This window comes from Tachypleus tridentatus, chromosome 13 (assembly GCF_004210375.1).
Source record: "Tachypleus tridentatus isolate NWPU-2018 chromosome 13, ASM421037v1, whole genome shotgun sequence".
Lineage (NCBI taxonomy): Eukaryota > Metazoa > Arthropoda > Merostomata > Xiphosura > Limulidae > Tachypleus > Tachypleus tridentatus.
The window spans coordinates 33,452,329-33,480,234 of NC_134837.1; the positions used below are offsets into that span (position 1 = coordinate 33,452,329).

Here is a 27,906-nt window from a genome sequence, read left to right on the forward strand (position 1 = left end):
ATCTATGTGAAGACCGGTCTGCAATTGTACTATAAAGCATTTTGCCTATACAAAAATAAGTTTGAATAGTTATATAATACACGGTCTATGCAAACACTAGTCCTAATTACCCAATAAAGAAGGTGCAAAAAACAGTCTAAAATAGTACTATAAAACAACTCACATGTACACAGAGAAACCAGTCTAACACTTTAGTAAAATAAAAACAGTCACTTACTTTAGCAACTCGTTGTGGCTCAGGGTTGCGTCTGATAATATATAACAGTGAAAATTGGGTTTCGATACCCGCAATGGACAGAAGCCAGGAAGCCCATTTGTGCATTATTGTGCTTAACAACAATCTACTGTAACATATACGTAATATTCGCTTCCCTGTAACGATACCTTAATTAGTTGAACAAAACTACCACCCAGTAATTACGAAATCAATAATCTACACTATCTATTCATGTCAAGCCAACCTCTGTAATAATACATTATGTACCTTAGATGTCATTTATCAGTAATGATTCTTATAGTTTACCTAATAATTTATCTACAGTAAACTAATATTACTGCAATCCTTCTGTCTATAGTAATACAGTTCCTAATACACATGGTCTCACAGCGATCCACATATTTGCAGTTCCTACTCCATACAATTTCTTATTCAAACTAATCCCACTGCTAACACCGTAGATACTATTCTTGTATTAATCTATTCATCTTTAAACATAACCTTGAAAGAAAACAGTAACTCTCACCTCACGTCAACACAATACTACACAGAACCTATTACTATGAGCATCTTAAGTAACAATGTGTGTAGTGATATGCATTTTTACATAACGTGTCATCGTATATCTCACTCTGCACAGTGATATTTATTGTTACATAAAATGTCACTATATATCTGGCTCTGCGTAGTGATATGTATTGCTACTTAACGTGACTTGAAGTACGAACTCTGATTCACACACAGTGTATCACGCTAATCACTAGGTCACACTCGGTCCGTACTGTGCTTCAAGTTTTGTTGATAATAAGAATCACGCTGCTACATAACATGTCACTGTATATATCTCACTCTGTGTAGTTATATATATTGTTACATAATATATCACTCTCTGTCGTGATATGTATTGTTACATAACGTGTCACTTTGTATCTGACTCTATGTATTAATATGTATTGTTACATAACGTGTCACTTTGTATCTGACTCTATGTATTAATATGTATTGTTACATAACATTTCATTATATATATATATATATATATGTTACACTAAACAGAGTGAGATATATGTGACATGTCATGTAACAATACATATTACTGCACAGAGCCAGATATATAGTTGCACGTTATATAACAATACATATCACTGCACAGAGTGAGATATATGTAGTGATATGTTATGTAACAATATATATAAATACACAGAGTGAGATTAATATAGTGATATGTTATGTAACAATATATATAAATACACAGAGTGAGATTAATATGGTGATATATTATGTAACAGTATATATATAACTACACAGAGTGAGATATATAGTGACATGTTATGTAACAATACATATAACTACACACATGTTATGTAGCAGCGTGATTCCTATTAACAACAAAACTCGTAACACAGTAGTGACAGAGCGTGACCTAGTGATTAGCATGATACACTGTGTGTGAATTAAAGGGTTCGTAGTTGGAGTCCTGTTTTTGTTTTATAGGAGTGAATCAAAATTGCAAGAGTGGACAGTGAATATTATTGATTGGCTGCCTTCACTGTAGTCGTTCAACTCAAAATTACGGAGGATTAGTACAGATAACCCTTGGGTAGCTTTACACCAGTATCAGAAACAAACAAACAAACCAACTACACGGATCCAGTTATTTCTCCACACCTTATATAAGAATGTGACTTCCTGCTAACAACTCTTTATATGTTTCTTTGTGTTACACATTATCAATATACGCATAAACTTTGTATATAATTATTGTTTTAGCATGAAAAGTCTGAGACGCGCATGCTCAACACGTGATGGGTGACTTTAAAGTTAAGGTATTATAATGGCTTATTCGTGTGTTTTTTTGTTTTTCTAATAAGTTGCCAGCCAATGTCGTGTTCTCACACATGTTGTGCTTTAGATCTTATAAACGTTTCCGATATTGATTAAACATCAATAACGTCTTTGGTAAGTAGGGCTGAAAGACAAGGAAACGTTTTGATAAGGTTCTGTTTCACGACACTTATTTCTTGAATAAGTGTGTCGGTAAATTAATAATTTATTGCTTGAGTTACAAACCCGTCAGATAAACACACGGTAATAAAAGTTGTAGCAAAGCATCAGAACGTATTACTGGAATTATGCCATTCATTCATACGTCTAACTTGATTGTCACTGACACAAGCACGTGATAACTTAATTAAAAATCGTATATTGTGCTCAGTGATACACAAGTACAACATTTAATATAACATCAAAGAATTAAAACTCGCTCTGTAAATAAATAGTCAGAAACTTTATTCTTTATGCTTACAAAATCAACTGCAAAAGAACATAAAAGAAAAAAAACATTATTTCATGGTATTCCCACTTAAAACAGCAACTGCGAATCAAGCTAGATAAGACAAGAGCTCATATAATTAAAGCTACCATAAAATTCTTATTATAAGTTCTCTGAAAAAAACCCAACAAAGTACATTAAGACAAGCTAGAAAAAAGAAATCGATAGAACTTATTGGTTTGCACCACGTGATATCTCCTTCACTCGTGACGTATTACTTTTGTCAGTGACGTGCGGTCTTGTTTTTACTTAATGAGCATACAGATCACTGAGCGAATATAATTCAACATGTTCATGTGTCTGTTGTACAAGTTCAAGAAAACGCGCTTCATTTTCAACAACAGAACTTCGTTATTGTGTTGTAAACGGTAATTCATTTACAATTAAGTTAACAGTTAAAAAGAATCAGAGCTCTTGCGAAAGTCGAGTTGGGATTTTTTATAAACTAGTGTTTGTTTGTTTTTAATTTCGCGCAAAGCTACTCAAGAGCTATCTACGCTAGTCATCACTAATTTAGCAGTGTAAGACAAGAGGGAAGGCAAGCTAGTCATCACCACCCACCGCCAACTCTTGGGCTACTCGTTTACTAACGAATAATGTGATTGAGCGTCACATTATAACGCCCCCACGGCTGTAAGGACGAGTATGTTAGATGCAACCGGGATTCGAACCCGCGACCCTCAGATTATGAGTCGAACGCCTTGACCCACCTGGCCATGCCGGGTCGTCAACTTGTGGCCAGGTATTTAAAACTTTATATGAATTAAATGTTTCTATGTTTTTTTTTTATTTCCTTACTTATGTCCAGTGTTGCTCACAGAACTCAGTAAATCTACGAACTTTAGTCAAGTGTTTTATTGGAACTTCCCCTCCCTATACAAAAAAATCTTATCTCAAGTTTTTAATCGCATCTTCTCCTCCAGAGTCCATCACAGTAAATATGTTAGTAATACAGAGTCCACAACAGTAAATATGTTAGTAATACAGAGTCCATAACAGTAAATATGTTAGTAATACAGAGTCTACCACAGTAAATATGTTAGTAATACAGAGTCTACCACAGTAAATATGTCAATAATACAGAATCCATCACAGTAAATATGTTAGTAATACAGATCTATCACAGTAAATATGTTAGTAATACAGAATCCATAACAGTAAATATGTTAATAATACAGAGTCCATCACAGTAAATATTTTAGTAATACAGAGTCCATCATAGTGAATATGTTAGTAATATAGAGTCCATCACAGGAAATATGTTAGTAATACAGAGTCCATCACAGTGAATATGTTAGTAATACAGAGTCCATCACAGTAAATATGTTAGTAATACAGAGTCCATCAAAGTAAATATGTCAGTAATACAGAATCCATAACAGTAAATATGTTAGTAATACAGAGTCCATCACAGTAAATATGTTAATAATACAGAGTCCATCACAGTAAACATATTAGTAATACAGAGTCCATCACAGTAAATATGTTAGTAATACAGATCTATCACAGTAAATATGTTAGTAATACAGAATCCATAACAGTAAATATGTTAATAATACAGAGTCCATCACAGTAAATATTTTAGTAATACAGAGTCCATCATAGTGAATATGTTAGTAATATAGAGTCCATCATAGTAATACAGAGTCCATCACAGTGAATATGTTAGTAATACAGAGTCCATCACAGTAAATATGTTAGTAATACAGAGTCCATCAAAGTAAATATGTCAGTAATACAGAATCCATAACAGTAAATATGTTAGTAATACAGAGTCCATCACAGTAAATATGTTAATAATACAGAGTCCATCACAGTAAACATATTAGTAATACAGAGTCCATCACAGTAAATATGTTAGTAATACAGAGTCTATCACAGTAAATATGTTAGTAATATCACCGTGTAGTATGTACCGTGAATGTATCCCGTTTTGTTTTTTACATAAAAATAAATAGTTCGAGAAAAATTTACCCCCAAGAGAGAGAAAGAAAAAAAACAACAAAGCAGAACTAAAGAGAGAGACCACCTTTCGTGCTAGTAATTTGTGTTCCTGGGTATTTAATACAAGCGTTACGTTTAAATATAGCATTCCAATTACCAGCACTTAACGGTATTATTTTATATATATAGTAACATAACTAGCGTATATGTAGCTATCACGGTAAAGTAGAAACAGTCTCTGTACCTGGTATATAATTACCAATATTACAAATACAGTATATTGACATATAGATTTACACTGCAACAAGCCAAGTAGATTGAGCGATCTGAGCACTATAGTTTTACTAAAACGATTAGATGAGCAGTTGTTATCCAATAAGCACGCAATCACACACTTAAATCACAAAAAAAAAAAAACACAGTGGCACAGGCACATACACGTGTATGTTTCATCAGTCCTACATTAATTAAACTTTATCTATGATGGTCCTATCGGTCAATATACAACCCAACTCGAATCTGTACTCGTAAAAACGGAACAAAATCAGCTTGACTTTCTTAATGAGTCACCTCAGATGTGTTTGTTTGTTATGTTCTTTTTCAGAAATTTCGTTGAGCTTTGAATGAAAAACTTAATGTTTATAAATGGTGGAATGGTTTAACAAAGCATCAGTGAAAATCAAAAAGTGGATACGGTATTCACACTGACACGACTAGGATGATCACATGATACATTGGCTTAGGCCACTTCCCCAAAATCGTCTGGGTTCCTCCTGAACTACAAGAACATATAAGTGTAATTAGAGAACAGTGCAAAACTGTATAAAGAACAAGTTATACACAATACTGTGTGAAGTAGCTTATAACAAAGTTTAAATCTACATTAACGAAACAATATCATATTTAAATTTTTCCGCCTTCAGTGTAAACTTACACTTTGTTGTATAATTGTATTTTGTATCTAGTGACGACGAGATCTCTATACAGTTAGGTCCAGTCAGAGAAAGAAAAAATCCAGAAATATCTTCTCAATGGTTTTTATAACCAGGGAGTCCATAAGAACAACAAAATAATGTGAACAAACTTTATCGAAACAGTACAAACATTAACCGCTCTTTCAGCTGTTTGTGCAAATTTATCCAAAAACTACTCCAAAAGAGGAACACATACTATCATTCCAAAAACTATATTATTACGATGGAGGAGGGGGCTACATACAAATTCTTTCCTGGGGTCCCTGATGGCTCCAGATACAGTATTGGTTGGTGCCCAGCTCATACCGTCAAACTGTACGAACAACAAATGTTACGGTGTAAACTAGACGAAAATGTATAAGTGTAATTTGTATCAATTTCGTGAGTAATTTGTACATCAGAATTGGAGTAAGGATTAATAATACAATGGTGCATGTTTATTTTAACATCAGTTATTTATTGTTATTGTTATTTATATTTACTTCAATTAGCTTTATTCATAATTCAGAAAAATAAAAGTGAATCTGCAGACGATTCAGCTGATGGACAACTGAATTTAGAAATAACTGTAACGTCATATTTTATGTATTCGCTATTTACTGTAACTATAGTTTAATAACCGCCTCTCTTCTTTACTTATTATAAAATAACATCGAAATAATTATACAGATCAATAGTTTAGCGCTAAACAAACGTGATTTCGAAGATATATATTTGAGGTTCTGTTGCTACATGAACAAAATCCGTACTCGTGGTCATGATTGAATTCTACAAGAAGCGGTCAAATCCCAGTTTTCGGTCAGGGCTGACGGAGGACGCTTTGACTGGCTGGCTTCCATCTTGTTTATCAGTTCAAAGACTACTATCACATGTAGTCATTGTATAATTTTGTACAAATATCAAAGCTCATAAGTTTTTGTTGTTGTTTTTTTTCTTTTCATCTGTCCTTATGTTAAATACCAAAAGTAATTCAAATACATTAGCCATAGTTCTGGCATTGCACAAAAATCTTGCCAGTGAGTATAGCCAATCCAAAGATTTTCTGGGCCACGTGCTTTTGTTATATGCCATTCGAGGACGTATTTAGTGCAAACCTATATCTTGGTAACATAAGTTCTAGAGGAAAATCGATCTTTGTGTAGCTCTCTTCTTGATGTCCCAACATTATTGCGCAAGCACTGAACAACAAATATAGAACTTGCGCATATATTAACCACCCCACAAATCTCGCTCCCCCAACTCGTATTGATTAAAAAAAAAAGAACCTGTTGGATACAGCTTGGCAGTAACATTATTTAACGTTCGAATAAAAAAAAAACAGAAGTGGGAATTATATGGTTACGAATACGACACAGTTTAAACACGATGAGCTATGACTTAATCAGTGCTGTGAGCGCATGGTATGACGTCATACTCAGTTTTAAAATTTGTTCCCCTTTGTGACAGCAGTAAGTCTACGTATTTACAACACTAAAATAAGGGGTTCGATTTCTCTCGGTAGACACAGCAGACAGATCAACGTGGCTTTGCTGTAAGAAAAACTCACACGCACGTTGCTTAAATCTTATTTTAAAAATTATACATCTGTAAAATTTATCTTTTGATGTTTTATACTAAGATATCAAATACACCTCATCAGTTTATGTTTTCGTTATCGATGAGCAATCTACTTTTCGAAAAATTTATTAGGAAAAAGTACTGATAGTATCTGCTTCGCTTTTTCTGCCAATTGGAAAATTTTAATAAGTTTTAAATTAGCCAGTGACAAGTAATCTCATACAGATGGAAGATTATTTTTGACAAAAATCCCAACTGGCGTAAAGCCAGTGTTGGTGTAGCTGCATTTGCTCTTCAGTCCCAGAGATAGTATGCAGTTTCGTTGCTGTAGCGTGAAAGGTAGGCGATTTAAACAATGCTTTGAAATAACTTCTCTAGTTCTCAACTGTTTCTTGGATTCTGTTTATTTGCGCACTCACTGGATCACATCATGAAATCCAAGCATTTTACCCACCTTTTCTCTCAGAAGAAACAGAAAGATGTGCGCGCTTACAAGCTACTTTGTCCCCCGCTAATACAGCGGCAAGTCTACGAATTTACAACACTAAAATCAGGGGTTCGATTTTCCCCAGTGGACTCAGTAGATAGCCTCATGTGATTTTGCTATAATAAAACACACACATTCAAACTACTTTTCCCGCCTAATTCTCATTTCATTTGTAAAATATATATATATATATATAAATATGCTAACAAATGTAAGTATTTCTTAAATTAACTGCGTTATAATAAAATATTTTATTTTATATTTAGTTATAAGTTTAATTACCTATACCTTATCGATAACATTTTTAATTTGTTTTACAATAAGACTCTATAGCTTTAGTTGGGTTTGTAGCTCCCTATAAAAAAAAGAAAAACAATTAATATTTCAATGTACAGGTTTGTTTGTTTGTTTGTTTTAAATTTCGCGCAAAGCTACTCGAGAGCTATCTGCTAGCTGTCCCTAATTTAGCAGTGTAAGACTAGAGAGAAGGTAGCTAGTCATCACCACCCACCGCCAACTCTTGGGTTACTCTTTTACCAACGAATACTGGAATTGACCGTAATATTATAACGACCCCACGGCTGAAAGGTATATTTGGTGCGTCGGGGATTTCAATGTACAGCTATGCAATATGGTAAATGGAACAGCCTGTAAAACTAAAACAGCAAGTGACGTTTTCTAAATATTGCTTCTTAGGAGTCGTATTTACGAAAAAGAAATTGAAAGGTCAAGGCAGTAATAACCCGACCTTTAGTTTTTAAAGTAGGAATTAAGAGATGAATAAAAAAATAAATACACTGAGTGTTTCTTTTTTGTGTGTTTTAACATAATTGATTCCGACATTTGTGGATTAATTTCTTTCTCGAGTAAATTGTGATAATTATGTGTATATGTATGTATACGCAGTTCACACATTATTCTTTAATATTTCTATATCTTGATGCTAAGTATTACAAAAACGCAAATTTATATCCTTGTCTCATGATTTATATTTAAATAATTATAAAATAGCTACGGGCTTTGATATTTTCTGAAAAAACTCAAGTTTTTTCTGCCTGTTTGTCTAGTAAATACACAAATAATTTTGACTACAATTGTCGTGGTACTACAACACTTTAATTATCTTGAGATACATAACAAGCATTACCAAATTATAATTATTTCGTAGAGTGTAATCCAGATTTGTTATTATTTACATATCTTGGTGTAACACTGTAATTCTCTTAAAATAACTGAAAACGTTGCGAAATTATAACTGTTTTCTATAGTGTAATCTAATTTAGTTATTATTTCTATATCGTGGTATAACATTATAGTTATCTTAAAACAGTTAAAAACATTGCGAAGTTATAATTGTTTTCTAGAGTTAATCCAACTTAATTATCGCTTGGTAACCCTTTCTTATGTAATTTGTGTTTGTTTTTTACACCAAACGATACTCCACTGTTACTGGAGTATGGAACAGTATGATTTTGCGTTTATTAGCTTTGTTTCGCGTGTTAATTGAAAGGTTTTATGGAGAGCGATACTTTATTAAGTGCACACAATGTGTTGTTCTAATTTATTCGATACCCTTGCTGACAGCCAGTTAATAAAGTAAATTAGTAACAGAGTTGGGATCACCTGTTGGTTTTTAATTGGTTACACTAGAAATGACCGCTAGGAGACGCAGTGACAAGTTGGGAGGGATGAATTAACGTTTAATATCAGAAAATATTGTCATTATCGTGGCTTCGAGTACTGCTAATGATAGCATAAAATTAATGGCCCCCTAATTGTTGGAATATGAGATTTATCTCAGTTTTTGCGTAGCTTTATGGTTTCGTGAAAGACTTGTGATATATATATACACTACGATACGTGCGCGCGTGTGTATATATGCCGCTTCCCCCATTTTTCAATAAACATTAACATTTACGAACGCCATTTCTAGAAACAGTAAAATCGACTTCACCCTAATATTGGTAGACATTAAATGTAAAAACATAAAAACTGCCGTTACTACTTAGTTTCATATCTGACACATTTCTACTATAAATTATAGTTATGAATAATTTCACAGGTTTTACACATAAGGGCTACATAGAATGTAAGACCAATTTGCTACAGTGATAAGCTATAAGTTAAATCGATTTTTTTTTCCTAATATATTGCTGATATGAGCCTCGCTTTTATTGTTTTGGACATTTCGTACATTCATCAATGCTGCATGTGCCTATTTAATATGCAGCTATCGACAAAATTAGGCCTAATAATAAAAGCGCTTTTATCTTTGCCCTCACTGTTTTGTAATTATACAATTAGATTTAATCTTAGATACGAAATTTCATGTTTATGGTATGTAAATCTCATGCGCTAATACAAGCGGTTAAAGACATTCTGAATGCAGAATGGCCAGCATACGTAATCCATAAGCTTACAACTTTTTATTTCAGAGCTTTTCAATGGAGTTACCTGTCATTCTTATAATATTTATTTATTGGGACGTGATAAAAATGGAAGTTATATAAGCTTTTGCTGGAGAAAAGAAAAGTTATTCTGACGAAATTAGTGTTACTTGGAATAGGATATATGTTCCATAAATTAAATTTCTCATATCAAATACGAGTACAATTAGGGCCCGTCATAGCCAGGTGGATAAGGCACTTGACTCGTAATCCGAGGGTCACGTGTTCGAATCCTCGTCACACCAAATATGCTCGTTCTTTCAGCTATGGAAACGTTATAATGTGACGGTTAATCCCACTATTCGTTAGTAAAAGAGTACTCCAAGAATTAGCGGTGGGTCGTGGGTTCTCTCTAGTCTTACACTGCAAAATTAGGGATGGCTAGCGCAGATAGCCCTTGAGTAGCTTTACGCGAAATTCAAAACCCCCCACGAGTACAATTAAGTTTGAGATTTAACTCCAAGCTGAGAAGATGTTAAATAGAGATTGTTTTGTTCGTGTTTTTTTTTTTTTATTTTGCGCAAAGCTACACTAGGGATATCTGCCCTAGCCGTCCCTAATTTTGCAGTGTAAGACTAGAGAGAAGGCAGCTAGTCATCACCACTCTTAGGCTACTCTTTCACCAATGAATAGTGGAACTGACCGTCACATTATAACACCCCCACGACTGAAAGGGCGGACATATTTGGTGAGACCCTCAGATTATGAGTCGAGCGCCTTAACATCTGACCATGCCGGGCCAGCAAACGATAATGTGACTGTATTTACCCATGTATTAACTTTACGTAATGCTTAACAGAATTCAGATTTACGCTTTATGGAGTAAATATAAAGGAAAAACTGCTATAGTTAGTTTTTAATCAGAAAATGAATTCCCATTAAAGAAGTAATGAGGAAAAAAGAAAAAAAAATATTAATTTTAAAATTATCATGAACCATGCTGGCTTAAATACATAAGAGATTACTATAGCTTACGAAAATGTTAATATTTTTGGCTTGAATGAAAAATTGTAGTTATATGGTAAGAATAAATAAAGTTTTATTTCAAATTTTGTTTTAATATTTTCTTTTTTTAAATACATGTAATATTAAATGACTGACACATTGTTCTACAATATTCTACTTCAGAATCTCGTTTCTATTTTTCCGGCACCCGAATTTTTAATCTAAAATTTTGATAGCCTACTCCTTAAGCCCTGACTTTGGAAGAATGCATCTTATACTTGTAAGATAAACCCAAAATAATATGATGTGATTGCCTGCATATGTTAATAAATTCTTTGCATATTATAGCCCCAGTGGTTTAGCAGCAAGTCTGAAGGCTTATAACACTAAAAATTGAATTTCGAAACCCGTGAAGTGCACAACGCAGATGGCCCTTTGCATAAATTTAAAACAATACAAAGAAACAAATTTTAGTTTCGATTAATTTGTAGTTTTATTGTCTTTGTTAATAAGATATCGATCTATTTGTCAGTCTTACCAGTCGTTTTAAATATGTAGAATTGGGCGTATATATTAGGTTATAAGGTTTACTTATAGCAGTTAGTACTGTCACAATTTCATAACGTTATGTGTACTTTGGTGTGTAGCAAAGTATTAAACATTTAGTATCGACATTATTCCATAACGTTATGTGTACCTTTGTGTGTAGCATAGTATTAAACATTTAGTATCGACATTATTTCATAACGTTATGTATACCTTGGTGTGTAGCATAGTATTAAACATTTAGTATTGACATTATTTCATAACGTTATGTGTACCTTGGTGTGTAGCATAGTATTAAACATTTAGTATTGACATTATTTCATAACGTTATGTGTACCTTGGTGTGTAGCATAGTATTAAACATTTAGTATCGACATTATTCCATAACGTTATGTGTACCTTTGTGTGTAGCATAGTATTAAACATTTAGTATCGACATTATTTCATAACGTTATATGTACCTTGGTGTGTAGCATAGTATTAAACAGGAAACAAATTACTCTGTCAAACTGCTGTTGTTCTGTTTTAACGCAGCAACAGAATCAGTGAAGTTCTCACCATAGACAATTCTGTTGAAATCATATCGGAGTACTTGGTTAGTTCATATTTGCAAAAATTAAAATAAATAAATTACTATATGTTCAGTGCCTTACTAAACTTAATACCAATTATATACCTGAGGTTTATGCAACCTGTCTATATCCTAATCACATTCCCCTTTGCTGTGCTAATCTGTGTTATAAAAGGATCATTATTTAGATTAACCACTTCTATTTACAACTATGTTTATGGCTGCTGTACGTATATATATATATATGTATGTGTGTACTGTTTTTATTAGAGCACTTATGAGCTTTGGCTTTTTATGTTTGTGCGCTCATATCTCACACGTTATCTTCACTCATACACATTACTTTAATCAGGGCTATGAACCTCTGGGCAAAATTATCAGCCCGATTAATTCAGATCAGGTTCCAGGAAATGTTTATTGAAACCCGTCAACATAGCCAGTAGCAATTCTATTATAAAAGTAACAACAGTGTAACGCTCAATTTAACGTAAGTTTAAATAAATATATAACGCCCCCCCCCAAAAAAAAAACAACAACAAACAATATACACAAATTATAATAGAATAAAAAGAAAGAAGCAGTTGTATGTGAGACTACCTCAGTGACATTAAAGTCAGTATATTAAAAAACTAACAAATAAATGCTTTAAAACACATATATGTATTTCTGATGCATCCAGATTTGTAAAGATGGACTATAATAAAATATAAGTAAACACACTGTACATAATAATGTTGGCTAAATAAGGAACTTGTTAAGTAAAATGGTGATATACTTAAGAGGAAAATATCAGTTTAAAAATTAAATCAGATGTTCACGACTTACAGTCATTGATTACAACCCAACTGGCCACCAAATACTTCGTCAACCGTTATAGTATTAACTTATAAAATCACCTTAATTGTGCTAAATTACTGAATACTTTCTACTGGCAATATCTCCTCATGCAGATTCTGAAAGAAATAGCTTATTAAATGTACATTCTTTAGAGAAAATTCAGTGCAATATATATATCAACACTTCCTAGATGTAACTTATATCATATTCCATTCCACGACATGACCAGTTGGTGAGGGCGCTAGAGTCGTAATTCGTGGGTCGTAGGTTCGAATCCCCGTTCCACCGAACATGCTTACCCTTTCAGCCGTGGGGGAGTTTTAAGGTTACAAAAAAGATGAATATTCATTGGTAAAAGAGTAGCTCAAAAGCGAGCAGTGGGTAGTGATAACTAACTGCCCTCCCTCTTGTCTTACGCTGCTAAATTAGAGACGCTAGCGCAGATAGTCCTCGTTTTGCTTTGCGTGAAATTAAAAATGAAATAAACAAACAATTCCTCGGTATCAACCACAAAATAGATAATAAAAGAGATAACTAGAAAGGAACAGCAAGAAAAACACCAAACAAATGAAATCTAGTTACGTAACAATTGAGTGAAATTAATAATATCCTTGTTGATATAAAAGCTGATTTAAAACTATTGATCTTAAAACAAAATTTCATGAGAGGCCCTTTCAGGGTCGATATTATATTGCATATCTAACTTGTTACAAATTAATATTGCTTTTGCTTCCTTCTCTCTCTTTCGATAATACAAGATTTTTTTATTTGAATAAAACGTGCTTATTTAATCGTGTAGAATACTGTTAACATCAATGAGTACCGCTAGGGCAGACGATACAAGCGTTAGCATCAATATGAAATAGGCTTAAAATTCTAATCAAGAATGACGGAAAATATAATGTACACTCTCCATTACATGTTTTTCTTCTTTTTAACACATTGTTTCTTGTGCCTTTGGTGAAATTTAGCTTCCGTGCGACAAACAGTGTGTGTGTGTGTGTGTGTGTGTGTGTGTGTGATTGCTGTAAATATTGGATTTTTCTCCATAAACACCATGGAATATTGAGTAGTAGAAACAGATTGTGGGTTATATACCTCATTCATGTTTTGTTTTATATTCACAGTTTTGCGCACAAGGCTCGCTAACATACAAGGATCTTCTAAATTACTAGATAATTACACATAATGTGTACAATTACCAATTGAATTTTATAACGTATTCGTAAATTGGGGTCTAAGAATAGTTACTTGGATAGAGCTTCAAAGATATTTTAAGCTGTTATCCTGTCTCTATTAGGCCTATTAGAAAAGTCTTAGTAACTCTTCGTGGCAAAATAAAACTTGGAAAGGCAGCCTTGTCTTACAGACCTTTGTACTTTTGCTGAAACATCAGCAAAATATTTGTTTGTTTGTTTTTTATTTCGCTCAAAGCTATCTGTGCTAACCGTCCCTAATTTAGCAGTGTAAGACTAGAGGGAAGATAATTAGTCATCACCACTCACCGCCTACTCTTGGGCTACTCTTTTACCAACGAATAATGGGATTGATCGTCACGTTATAACGCCCCCACGGCTGAAAGGGCGAGCATGCTTGGTGCGACTGGGATTCGAACCCGCGACCCTCAGATGACGAGTCAAACGCCTTAACCCACCTGGCCATGCCAGACCAAAGTATTTTGATATCAGGGTCTCAAAAATAACACCTTCTGTTCTAAAATCCCTCTATCGCATGAACAAAAAATGATTAGCGTTGGTTGGTTACGAAGAAACGATGTTGAAACAATTCTGTTTCTGCTTTAATGTAAATTCAACTAATAGAGAAGTACTATCGTAAGTGTGAATAAATAGACACACTGGGAATTTGAATATATTCACAATGACGAAGATCCTGATGCATCACGGGAGAAAATGACGCACGCAACAACTATTTTTATGGTCACTGTAGCTTCTCTGTTGTGTAACAATCATCGGACATTTAATCATACTGAAACAGCTTGCTCAGTAGGTGGATCCTAAGTGTACAGCTATTTCACTTCTATTAAGGAGTAATACATGTCTGTGTTTATTACCCAACTGTTCTGAAAGTTGTGTTATGTTTTATTTGCATTTTCTTTTTCCGTATGTTCTTTTTTTCAAAAGTAAACAGGAAATTCTAAAATTAGTTGTTATTATTTCAGAATTCAATTCAATTTGGTTGCAATTTCTCGGTCTATACAAGTTGTGGCTTATCTTTAGTTTCTGTATATTTGTGGGTTTTTTAAACTTCAGAATGTAGTTTTTTAGTAATTCACGTAATTTTTTCTGGTTTGGTATTAAACCTTTGAACAAGTAAACAGTAAATACCACATGTGCTAAGTTATTGACAGCGTAATTATAGTTTTATATATTCAGTTAATGGATTTTGTTTTAACATACAAACTGAGTATTTTGAAATATATCTCTGTGTGTGTGTATATTGTCAAGAAACCTTCAGTTCGACAACAGAATTTATTTTTCGTAATAAATACATGTTATTATCAAGTTTTTCACACGGAGTCTGTTTCACATAATTTTCAAATATTCTAGTGTTTAACTTGCAACTATTCAAATAATTGTTTTAATTTAACATTGTAGACATTTTAACAATCTGGAGACATGCTATTCATATAGTTGTTTTAAAAAACTACAGAACTACAGTATTTTAATGAGAAATTAAGTAAATTGTCATATATAAATGTTTCACATTAACTCCTAGCATAAATTGTCATATATAACTATTGCACATTAGCTTTTAGCATAAACTGTCGTGTGTAACTGTTGAATATTAACTCTTTTAGCATAAATTGTCATATATAACTGTTCAGTGTTAATTGTTTTAACACTTGTCGATTAGCCTTTACCTTAATAGTTTTAAACATTATATCGTATTTTTATTCCCATTTGCCATGTTATTTGAAAATTGTTTTAAAAAAATCTCTAATTTTTTTTATTGCTTTTAACGAACTTTGTTTGTTCGTTAAGCGTCCCACGAGGGAACAGCGGTAACTCTTCGGATTTACAACCCTAAAATCAGGGGTTTGATCCACCCTCGGTAGACACAGCAGAAAGCCCGTTATGGCTTTGCTACAAGAAAACACGCAGAACGTCGAAACACTTAATCATTTGTCATCAGTTTATAAACTGCAATTTTTGAAATCTAATAATATTATATATTGTGTTAAAATAACCCAAATTTTATATTTTTCTATGAAATCACGTCTAACTGGAAATATATTCATCTGCAATAGCAACTAATAATTCTTGACTGACCGTTGTTGAAATCTTAAAATTCACTACCACCTAAAATTGTTCATTAATAATATTTAATTGCCAATTATTATACCCTTATAATACATTGCCATCTGTTCCATAACAGTTGTTGAGCTCGGGAACTTTATTAGCATTACAGATTAAACTTTTAGGATCAGCAAAGTTTTATTAATAACATATCAAGAAAATTAGTTAAACTCTGGTAATTTACTGCCATCAGTTAAACCAGTGTTAGAACCTTCAGTTTATTATGATTAATATTTACTGAGAGTTATTAAGCTCTGGTAATTTACTGCCATCAGTTAAACCAGTGTTACAACCTTCAGCTTATTATGATTAGTATTTACTGTGATTTGTTAAACTTTGATATTTTACCTCGATGTGTTAAATCGCAATCTTCCCAGTGGCTCACTGGTAACTTTGAAGACTTATAGCACTCAAAAGAGAGTATCAATACCTGTGGTGGACATAGCACACATACCCTCCTGTGCATCTTTGCGCTTAGCAACAAATAAATATGCCGTTAAATCACGGTTAAAATCAATAACAGTTCACTACCAGAATTTTACCGAGATATGCGTTGAACTTGGTATCTTATTGTTATACATTGAACCATAATTGTGACTTACAACCGTTCAGTGGCAGTGTATCATTGCTAACTTTTATCTTTTATTGTCATCTTCTGACGTGGTTTCAATTAACACAGTTATAACCTATGGTAACTTATAAATAAGTAAACAACTAAGGACTTTAATATCTTATTAGAATCTTTTGTTTGTTTGTCACATTGTGAAACGCAGATTTATCATGAATACCTGAGTTAATAAACGACAGAAACAATTAAAACATTTGCATTTCATAACTACAACTTGTAGCAAACGCTTGTAGCTGAGACATTTTTGAGATTGTTGAAATTGTTCGAAGTTTGTAAATTAACAACTTTTACATCGTTAAATGTTTAGTTTCAGTTACAATATGATAGTTTTAGTTGTTTCTGCCAGTTTGATGTTCCATTTAAATTATATAGTTTTAATGAAGACTATTTTTTGCTTCGTCCATTTAGGATTTTCAATCATAAATCTGTAAAGTAGCGTTTCAAACCTGTATTTTAGTAAAAAAGAAAAAAGAAATTTTTATACAATGTTATGAATAGCTATGTACATAAGATATAATATTATATTTTGTACGACAGAGGTGTAATTACAGTGTGTAACAATGGTGTTTCATGTCCAATTTTACCCTTGGAATTACTTCCTTTGGTGTCGATCACGTACAGTGTAAGAACCATGGTTACTTGTTAACTGCCAGATCCTGTACTTTTCAGTTTTAACAAGTTCTTTAAAAAAGATAGTGAAGTATTCTGAAATCACGGACTATTTACAAACATTCAATAACCTTTAATATATACGAACTTCGGTCTCCATAAACATGTTTAACCAGATCAAAGGCCCAAAACTCCATTGCATCTATGTGTGTGTTTTCTTATAGCAAAGCCACATGGGGCTATCTGCTGAGCCCACCGAGGGGAATCGAACCACTGATTTTATCGTTGTAAATCCGTAGACATACAGCTGTACTAGCGGGGGGTCGTTGCATCAGTGTCTGGAGAGTTGAGAAATATTTGGTTAAATGAAATTAATGTGATTCTAGTTTTTTACCGACTATTTTGCTTCATGAAAACAGTAAAAATTTGGAGGCTTCACTGGAAGAATGTGATCCTTAGTCAACTTAAAGTGCGATTTTATTATCCTGAAAATGATATCAAATGAAAGTTATTTTGTTCCATTTCAATAAATGTTGAAACTTGTTTGCTGGATGGGGTTTTCACGTTTTGTTTGTCTCAGTCACTATGAGGTGATCGTAGCTTGAGATGCAGTGATTTAGCTAGTTGGTTAGTCACCTTAGGTTGTAGGTTATAAAATAGAAGAACTTCCTCTTTTTTTAGCGTCCATTCATCTTTCTCTGAGTCTATTATTCTGAAGTGTTCACTGTTCGGTTTTCGTTTCAGTGTTTGCTCAGGTGGTTGTAAATTCCAGAGTTATTGAAAGGATTGTTATGCACATGCTCCATAACTCTTAAACAGTGGCCATCATCAATCGATGCTGCTACCTACAACATTCCCTCTGTTTAAAGGTTAATTTCGGTAGCTAAGGTTCGAGTCGTTAACCCAATATAGATTTACTTGCCGTAAGAGTTGGAGTTTGGTCTCAGAACTCTTTGCTGTCATAAATTGTTGTTTGTTGGGCAAGTTTGTTTGTTTTTTTTCCTTTTCCATGGAGATTTTGGAGGCTTCTTTCTTTGAAATATCGTTTAGCAATATATCTATAAGAATATTTTTCTTAAAAACGGCTGTTTTTTTCCCTCCAACCATAAGTCAATTCTTGACGACATTACAATACCGAATGGCCAGTAATGTGCAGATAACCAAGTATAAAGATAGTGTAGTTGTCATCTGTGGTGCCAGAGGCTCACGCCTCTAACAGTACACTAAAACAGTTGGAAATCATTCTTATACAGACCGATTACTTTCCCGTGTGATATACGTGAATTTTCGGAATATATTGTAAAACGACCAAAGTAAGGCATTTTGCTGATTAAAACCGAAGTGTTATATTTAACAGAAAAAATATTTTAAAAAATAAAAGCTTTTGACCTTGTTATTATTAACTCTAATTTCATCATAGCTACAGACAGTACCTTATATACAGGTACTGAGCCTATGTCTTGTAAAAGACTATCTGTCCCCCGCTGGGACAGCGGTAAATCTTCGGATTTACAACGCTAAAATCAGGAGTTCGATTCCCCTTGGTGGGCGCAACCGATAGCTCGATGTGGCTTTGCTATAAAAAAACACATACAAAGACTATCTGGATTTAATAGTTTGCTGGCTCTAACCAAACTACAGTCTCTATGAGCAACTATTGCTATAAACTACAAACAATACCTTATTGAGAGCTGCTGGAGAGTGCCTTATGGGAAACTACCTATGTTTAATGTTTTTCTAGCTATTGCCGAACCACAGTCTCTATGAGCAACTATTGCTATAAACTACAAACAATACCTTATTGAGAGCTGCTGGAGAGTGCCTTATGGGAGACTACCTAGGTTTAATGTTTTTCTAGCTATTGCCGAACCACAGTCTCTATGAGCAACTGTTGCTATAAACTACAAACAATACCTTATTGAGAGCTGCTGGAGAGTGCCTTATGGGAAACTACCTAGGTTTAATGTTTTTCTAGCTATTGCCGAACCACAGTCTCTATGAGCAACTATTGCTATAAACTACAAACAATACCTTATTGAGAGCTGCTGGAGAGTGCCTTATGGGAGACTACCTAGGTTTAATGTTTTTTTAGCTATTGCCGAACCACAGTCTCTATGAGCAACTATTGCTATAAACTGCAAACAACTCCTTATTGACAGTTGTCCCTCAGAGGAACAGTGGTAAGTTGACGGACTTAAACGCTAAAATTCGGTGTTGAATTCTCTGCGATGGGCACAGCAGATATCTAAATGTAGTTATGTAATAAAACAATCAATCTAACAATTCCTGAGCCACGGTCTTGCAGAAAGCAGTCCAGGTTTAATAAATTGTTAACTATTGTTGAGCCACAATTTCTATGAACAACCTTTCTTATGAGCTAAAGACACTATTTATAACTACTGAACCATTATTCTTGTGAAATTCTATCGCGATTAAATAGCTTATAAACAACAACTGTTTTCAACTTTTATCTACAACTGTTGAATTATATTATTATTTCGATAATTTCTGAGTCACGTTCCCTGTGGACAAATATCAGGGTTTAATATTGTTCTGAATATTTATAAGCACAAATATATATGAACAACTTATGAACTTTAGTATTACTCACTGTTGAACAGCAGTTATTAAAATTATAAGTTTGTGCTGGTAACAATTTTCAGTAGTTGTAATCCCATAATATTTTATAAGCATCTCAAATAAAATTGTACATACCCGTTTCATTGTCTCTGTGATCAGCATTTCTATTTTGAGTAATAAAATATATTAACCTTACTTTTGCTTCTTTAATAGCTTTTACTTACTGGAAATTTCACAAAAACAAAACAGATACTATAAGCGAAGTAAGCGCATGAAAGTTCTATACAAACAGAGAAAAGCAAATCTTTATCCAACTGAAATAAATATCTGGTATTAAAAGCAGAAACGTTCCTGAGGCTGTAGAATAGACTAGTCGTATAGCAGAGACAATTGTTTGATTTTTTTGTTTTGTTTCACTGTGTTTACTACGCGAAAACTAAAAACACGGAAATGCTTTTTTCTTTGGACGATAAAAAAATACTCTGAGTTTTAGTAAACTTAAGACACTGGAAGGTTTAGTGAATCAGAATCAGTTGACCTTTGTTCCTGTTCACGTCAGTGTGAATAAAGTGAAAGTAATTCCCAGCTGGTTGATGTTTCGCCTCTGTTTCTCATGAAGTAAGGGTGCGTTCGTCTCGTCACTACCAGCTTACACGAGAAAGAAATGTTGGTTTTGGACCATGTTTGAAACTTGTTCATGATGAACGCAAGCAGTGGAAACAACGTCTAAAATCAACAGTACACCTTCGGATTTTTAAAAATAATTATTCTATCACTGAGTTCTGAAACTCTTGCTGCATAAGTATTCACAGCTTATGTTATAGTTTGTGAAATGTTTGATGTAAGTTTAAACTAAAATTTCTTTGAGCAATGTGACGAAAACGTTACCATGAATAGATTTTGGAAACCAGACTCAAGTTTTAATTTCAGTTAGGACACATGTTACGGTTTCTTCGAATAAGTTATGTTCATAGCAGAAAGGGCTCAGCATAGTCAGATGGTTAAGGCACTCCACTCATAATATGAGGGTCGCGGATTCGATTCCCCGTCACACCAGACATGGTCGCCCTTTCAGTCGTGGGGGCGATATAATGTAACAGTTAATCCTACTATTTGTTAGTTAAAGAGTAGCTCAAAAATTGGTGACGGGTAGTGATGACTAAATGCCTTCCATCTAGTCTTACACTGCTAAATTAGAGATAGCTAACGCAGATAGCCTTCGTGTAGCTTTGCGTGAAATTCAATTGTTAACTAGCCAGAGATTTTTTTTTTCAGTGACCGAATCCACGTGACTATACACTTAGCTGCTCACTTGGTACACGCTTACCAACATCTACGATCATGTGATGAGAAATATGTTTATGAATTTTGTTTATCACATTTCACACCATTAGAGTTTATTATATTGTAGTTCTATTTACAATACAAACGTTAAAAAATCTAGATAAATTGCATCGAATCGCTTTCTACGATACAGAAGACAAAATTAAGTTTAAAACAAAACATGTTAAAGCATTTCCATTAAAACCATGTGGCAGGTTTGTTAATAATTTGCTTTCAATGAAAGTACCTTAAAATGTTGGGGTTTTACACCTAAGTTTGTCGAGTGTATCGTGAAAATGTTTTTAATGTAGTTTTTTCTTACGTCTGTAAATGCCCCTAAGTGGCACAGCACTGTGTTTGCAGGCTCATACTGCTAGAAACCTGGTTTCGATACCCGTGGTGAGCAGAACACAGATAGCCCATTGTGTAGCTTTGTGGTTAATTCCAAACAATCCAACAAAACCTCTGTTAATACATCGAAATTTAATTCAGTACTTTTATTCATAGGATGTATACTTAAAAAATACGTTATACGATGAATCTTGGAAACTGAGATTAATAGATTGCATGAAACAAAATAATTCATGCAACAAGAACTTTGATATCATCAGAATTTGCACATACTCATAACAAAAGTTCCATTCCGAACTAAATCACAATTTAATGGAACTGTAGCACCCTCTACCGGAGGTTTGTAAAATTAAGTGCAATTGACATTTATCAGCTATACCAACAAAAGTTTCTTTCGAAGCTAGATCACAATTATTTTGTACGTATGTTGTTCGACTAAATAAATCTGATATTTTATATCACCGTGTCCTCTGGTGGTATCATGATAAATGATCTAGATATTCTGAAAACCAATACGTTTAAAGTTTTGAAGTAATAGATTTTGTGTTATACGTAGAAATGTGAGCACTAAAGGATGTTTGTTTGTTTTGGAATTTCGCACAAAGCTACTCGAGGGCTATCTGTGCTAGCCGTCCCTAATTTAGCAGTGTAAGACTAGAGGGAAGGCAGCTAGTCATCACTGCCCACCGCCAACTCTTGGGCTACTCTTTTACCAACGAATACTGGGATTGACCGTCACATTATACACCCCCACGGCTGGGAGGGCGAGCATGTTTAGCGCGACGCGGGCGCGAACCCGCGACTCTCGGATTAGGAGTCGCACGCCTTACGCGCTTGGCCATGCCAGGAGCACTAAAGGAAATATCTTACTTTTATTTTATACATTTCGTGTAAACGAGAGATAAAATTAAAGTTTATACATTAAAAGATAAGGAAGTGTGGGAAATCAACAAGCTTAATATTCATAACAAAAAATTTTTCACATTATTTTTGCCCAGCATAGCCAGGTGGTTAAGTCGTAATCTGAGGATCGCGGGTTCAAATCCTAGTCGAACCAAACATGCCCTTTCAGCCGTCGGGGCGTTATAAGGTTACGGTCAATTCCACTATTCGTTGGTAAAAGAGTAGCCCAAAAGTTGGCGGTGGGTGGTGATGACTAGCTGCCTTTCATTGCTAAATTAGGTATGGCTAGCGCAGATAGCCTTCGTATAGCTTTGCGCGAAATTAAAAACAAACAAACATTATTTACTTTGTCCACTTTGAATTTCAAATCACAAGTATGCAAGACGTCATTTCAAACATATCTTCCAGTAAAAAGAGAGAAAAAACATTTATACAGAATTTTAAGTGTAAGAGAAAACATAAAAAAGTCTCATCCTGAATATCATTTAAAATGTTACAAAGTACGGAAACATATCGAATCTCTTAAAACCGTACACCACTAACTATTTTTAAAATATTCACTTGATAAGTTGTGGATATACGAAGATAATAATCGAACTAAACTTTTCGAAGTATTTTTTTCTCCAACTTATGATACATAAATGATAATCGTGAACCGATTCAGTTAAAGATGTATTGATGTGGTTACGATAGAATGTTTTTGTTGACGATGTTTTTTCTCTCTGTTCCCGCTACGGGTATCGAAACCCGTTTTCTAAGGTTATAAGTCAATATACTTGCCTCTGTGTTCTTGGGGGAATGGAGTATGATATAATATACATATCAAAATTAGAGTATCCGTATAATTTAAAGGTGTAGGTTTTGTGATATAATGGTTTATGTTCTTTTCGACATTTCGAGTTTTTGTAATTAATTCATAATGAGTAACTTTAACTGAAACGTTACACAAAAAGTGATTTTAGGCAGATAACATCTATATTGTTTTAATGAAAATTGTGAATTTGCATTTAAAATTTTCTATATTAAAGTTCAGACTTCGTGATTTATACAGCGAGAGTCCATTCAAAGAAAACATATTTAAATGTGATTCTTGACTTTGAGGAAAACGCTAGGATTTATTTACTTATGTTTACCTTGCCAGTGGCCAATGTCTAACTTATGCAGACAGTCTTATAAGGGCAATGTAATTAGAGCAACGTATAATTGCTGAATAATTATGTCTTGCAATACCACTTCTTGGGAAATAATAGAGTGTAAAAAATAGTGTTTCCGCCTTTAACAATGAGAATTTTGTTTCATTGTTCAGTCGAAGTGTGAGCATATTTTGTTTTTCTTTATTAATTCTACTTTAAGAAACAGTAGCTGCACGCCACCGTATCTTGGCTACATTATATAAACAAGACTAAATGCTCCAACAAGGTAACGCATCACTGACAATCCAGCGTAGAGAGAACCGGTTAAATTAAATAGTCTCTGTTTCCTTAGTTTGATCCTCCATAAATAATTCAGTTTCCAACAGAAATGTGTGATATAATTCTCCTCGTAAAATAAAGTGACCGTAATTGAAATGGTGTTTGGATAAAGGTCGAAAGAACGCACAGATCGAAAACAGAAGAGTTTTGAGTTTGCGTTGAGTAGTTAGTGTGTGCGTCATGTTGTATATATATGTTACTCCTTTTTCACTCGAGCTTTGTTTAAATATAGTTTCTGCTACATAACGTTCACCAGTCTTCTTCTCCTGGGAACCAGTTAAAATATTAAACATCTCAAAAAAACTTCTTTCATCAGATCAGTATTGGGCTGTGAAATCATAAGAAAGTGTAATGTTGGATGTAAAATACAGGTATTTTTTTTCTCATAATCCCTATATATATATATATATATATGTACATGTATGTGTGTAAATACGGACATATGTGAATGTAAGTATATATATATATAAATCACAAAGTTCTTATAAAAGCATGTTGAAATACCGTTTTCATTTTGTTAAAGGTTTAATTATTTTTTTTATAAACCTCAGTTTTTTTAAATAATAAAGGAACATGTTATATACAAACATTTTTTTACTCTATATTCAGCCATTACAGAAGATCGGAAGCTAAGTAGGATCTTTGATACCAGTTAGTTACTATATTTGTCGCTTGGTGTTAAAAATAATTGATAAGGTATTTAAAATATACCACTAAAGATTATTTATTGTTTATGGACTTTTATTTTGATTATTAATCTTACTGGAGTTATCATTTATCAGTGTATTTGTTTAAATGTAGCATATAACTTCATTTAATTGAGATCGAACTCCGGATACACTTTCCATACAGTAACATCTCTTTGTCTGAAAGTGTAGTTAAATATTTTGGCATTTTGCCCTTCTGGATTCCTCGTATGTGTTACAATAACCCAACACTAACTGTGTGCATTAACACATGGTTAAAATATTATATACGAGGGCTATATCTAAAGTCACCTTTTAAAATTCACACCCTCAGCGTATAACTCTCAAATGTCTCAAATTTTCGGTAAAGATTAACTGACAGTTTAAAAACCTCCCATGAGAGCTAAGTTTCCGGCTTTATATTCTGCGAAGAGAATCTCAAATGAACTCTCGTTTCAATACTCTTTCCACATCCTTTAATATATTGGTCTGTCTTGATTTTTGTTAGACAAAATCTTCGTAACTACTTACATGTAGGCTGTATGTGATATCTTCTTCTCTGATACTTTGTTTTCTGGTACTGAATATTCCCAGCCAGGATGTGTCGACATGAAATCAAGAACTACCACTCAGTTTTCTACCAAACATAAAACCATAACTAAGCATCTTATAGATCTCCAAATTGTGGCAAAAATTTTCCAATAGTATTTTTCACTAGGCAAGTGTTAGTAAATCAATCAGAACTGAAATTGAAAATAATGTTTGCAAAACCTAACTTCACCTCGCAACTTCATTTGCGAATGGCCCGGCATGGCCAGGTGGGCTAAGGCGTTCGACTCGTAATCTGAGGGTCGGGGGTTCGAATCCCGGTCGCATCAAACATGCTCGCCCTTTCAGTCGTGGAGGCGTTATAATGTGACGGTTAATCCAACTATTTGTTGGTAAAAGAGTAGTCCAAAAGTTGGCAGTGGGTGGTGATGACTAGTTGCGTTCCCTCTAGTCATACACTGCTAAATTAGGGACGGCTAGCACAGATAGCCCTCGAGTAGTTTTGCGCAAAATTCAAAAACAAAACAAACAAACTATCATTTGCGGACACATAAACAAATTATGATTTACAGTCATTAAATCGTGTGCAAATGTTAGTAAATCAGTCAGAACTGAAATTGAAAATAATGTTTGCAAAACCTAACTTTACCTCGCAACTTCATTTCTGGACATATGAACAAATTATGATTTACAGTAATTTTCGTCATTAAATCGTGTGGCAGGAGTCATACACACAGATATATATATTTAATACAAAATGACTTAGACTAATTTTACTTTACTCCACGGTTTAACATTTTCACGACACAATCAACAAGTCTGCTGCATTGTTAATTGAGAACAGTGGGCCATACTCCCAGTTAAGAGCAACGAGATACAGTTGTAAAAAACTCTCTTCGGGATCCATCATCAACTTTGACCATAACCTAAAGAAAGTTTGTATTAAAAGTGCATTGATAGTTACTACTGCAAAATAACTCACTGTCTGATGTATATGTCTAAAGACAAAATGTGTGTAACTCACTGCCTGATGTATATGTTTAAAGACAAAATGTGTGTAACTCACTGCCTGATATTTATACGTAAAGACTAAATGTGTGTATATTTGTACCCTAACTCCTCCTCGCCTATTGGACCAAATCTCAATCAAAATTTGTATGTAACTACTATGAACTATGAGGACTGTTCTAAGTGGTCAAAACTGAACTTAACCATGTTTCTATTCTTTAAAGCATATTTGCTAATTACTTCAGCCTACAGAGTCAATCTTAAACACTCTTGGCAGGATGGTGCTTTGGACAATGTTGATTACTTTAAAAGATATTTAGGGTCAAAGTATGAACGTTGCTGGATTGTTTCTCAAACAACCATTACTGTATCTTGGTCAATGAGATGTAGGATGTTCAAGGGTGGGATCACCTCAAATCGTTATTTGTTAGTGGATGGAAAGCTAATAGTAAATGGTATCTATGAAAAAGCTTTGTTATCGCTTTAAAATTTTGAGATGAAGTTTACGTTCAACATATTACAGTGAAATGCATGACTGATGTAAAACTGACATTATTTTAATTGAGTTTAAACATTCCCTGTCAGTTGGTCGGTATTTCAGTTGGTATGTTGATATAAGGTGATTGTGAACAAGGTGACTTTTGGACTAAATTGAGCACTAGAGATTTCCCTCGTTGTGTGTTCAACCTAAATATTGACACCATGTTCAAGAAGTACTGATTTTTATAGTGTAATATATATTATAGTGAGCTATGTATCATCATGGCCAAAATATGTCTTGTTGAGCTAAAATCATTGCCTGTAAACCATGTAAGCACAAACGACTGTAAGAATAATATATTAATAGCAACATGTTGTACATATTTATCATCACGTTACACTTGAATGTTGCTGACATATTCACGTTAGTTTCATCAAGTTTACTATATTAGTTTTGTGACAGACTTTGTGTGGTACAGATACATATATTTAAAGTACTTTGCAAATCGGTGCTTTCCTACTTTTGATCACGATGAACATTTTATATCGAATTAAAATATAACTTCTTGAGGTATGAAGAACAGTTGACATTAGCTTGCAAAAGGATTTCTTTCTAATTTACATGTATGATCACTGTTTACATTTGTTAGCTGGCAATTTACTTGAAATAACTGTCGAGCTCGTTGAAAGTATATAATTATCAATTATTAATTACTCCAAGTTATAAAGTGAAACAATTTTAACATTATATAATAAAAATTCATTGTGATTTTTGCAGTTTTGAAGAGCTCTGTGATTCAGATGTTTACAGGGAGGATAAATAAATAGAATAAAACTGCTACGACAGCTCGTCTGCACATCATACCTTAATATGTTTTGGGGTTGGGCAGTCATGTCTCCTAAGAAACTTAAATAAGATGTCTTCCTTAAAGGGTATTGAATAAAATTCACCTTACTCCTTTTAGACTATAGTATTCAAACACTGAGGTTAATATTACATGTAATATATAAAAACTCGATTAAACTCTAATGGTTTTAAAATGTGGAGACCCATAGAAGTAAGGAAAGGTCAAAAGAACATATGTCCACTGAGTTTACAATCTTTTTTTTTCTCTGTCTCACTAAATGTGCCAAAACCCAACC

At 33.6% G+C, this 27,906-nt stretch overlaps 1 protein-coding gene and 1 long non-coding RNA gene across 11 annotated transcripts in view; one reads left to right on the plus strand and one right to left on the minus strand.

The window, feature by feature from the left end:
* The window catches only part of LOC143237170 (uncharacterized), a 40,668-nt gene extending 27,627 nt beyond the window's left edge, over positions 1-13,041 (minus strand). The window contains exon 1 of the long non-coding RNA XR_013019901.1: positions 12,846-13,041. This is a non-coding gene — a long non-coding RNA (uncharacterized LOC143237170). The remainder of the gene's footprint in view (positions 1-12,845) is intronic.
* The window catches only part of LOC143237166 (sodium channel protein para-like), a 232,121-nt gene that overhangs the window by 108,889 nt on the left and 95,326 nt on the right, over positions 1-27,906 (plus strand). Inside the window, exon 1 of one of the 10 annotated variants that reach the window (XM_076476123.1) lies at positions 2,875-3,291. The exons of 8 other annotated variants lie outside the window; for them this stretch is intronic. The gene's annotated coding sequence lies outside the window, so the exon portion shown is untranslated. Of the gene's footprint in view, positions 1-2,874; positions 3,292-23,989; positions 24,412-27,906 lie in introns of those variants that run through there. One more of the 10 variants, XM_076476121.1, reaches the window with a different exon arrangement.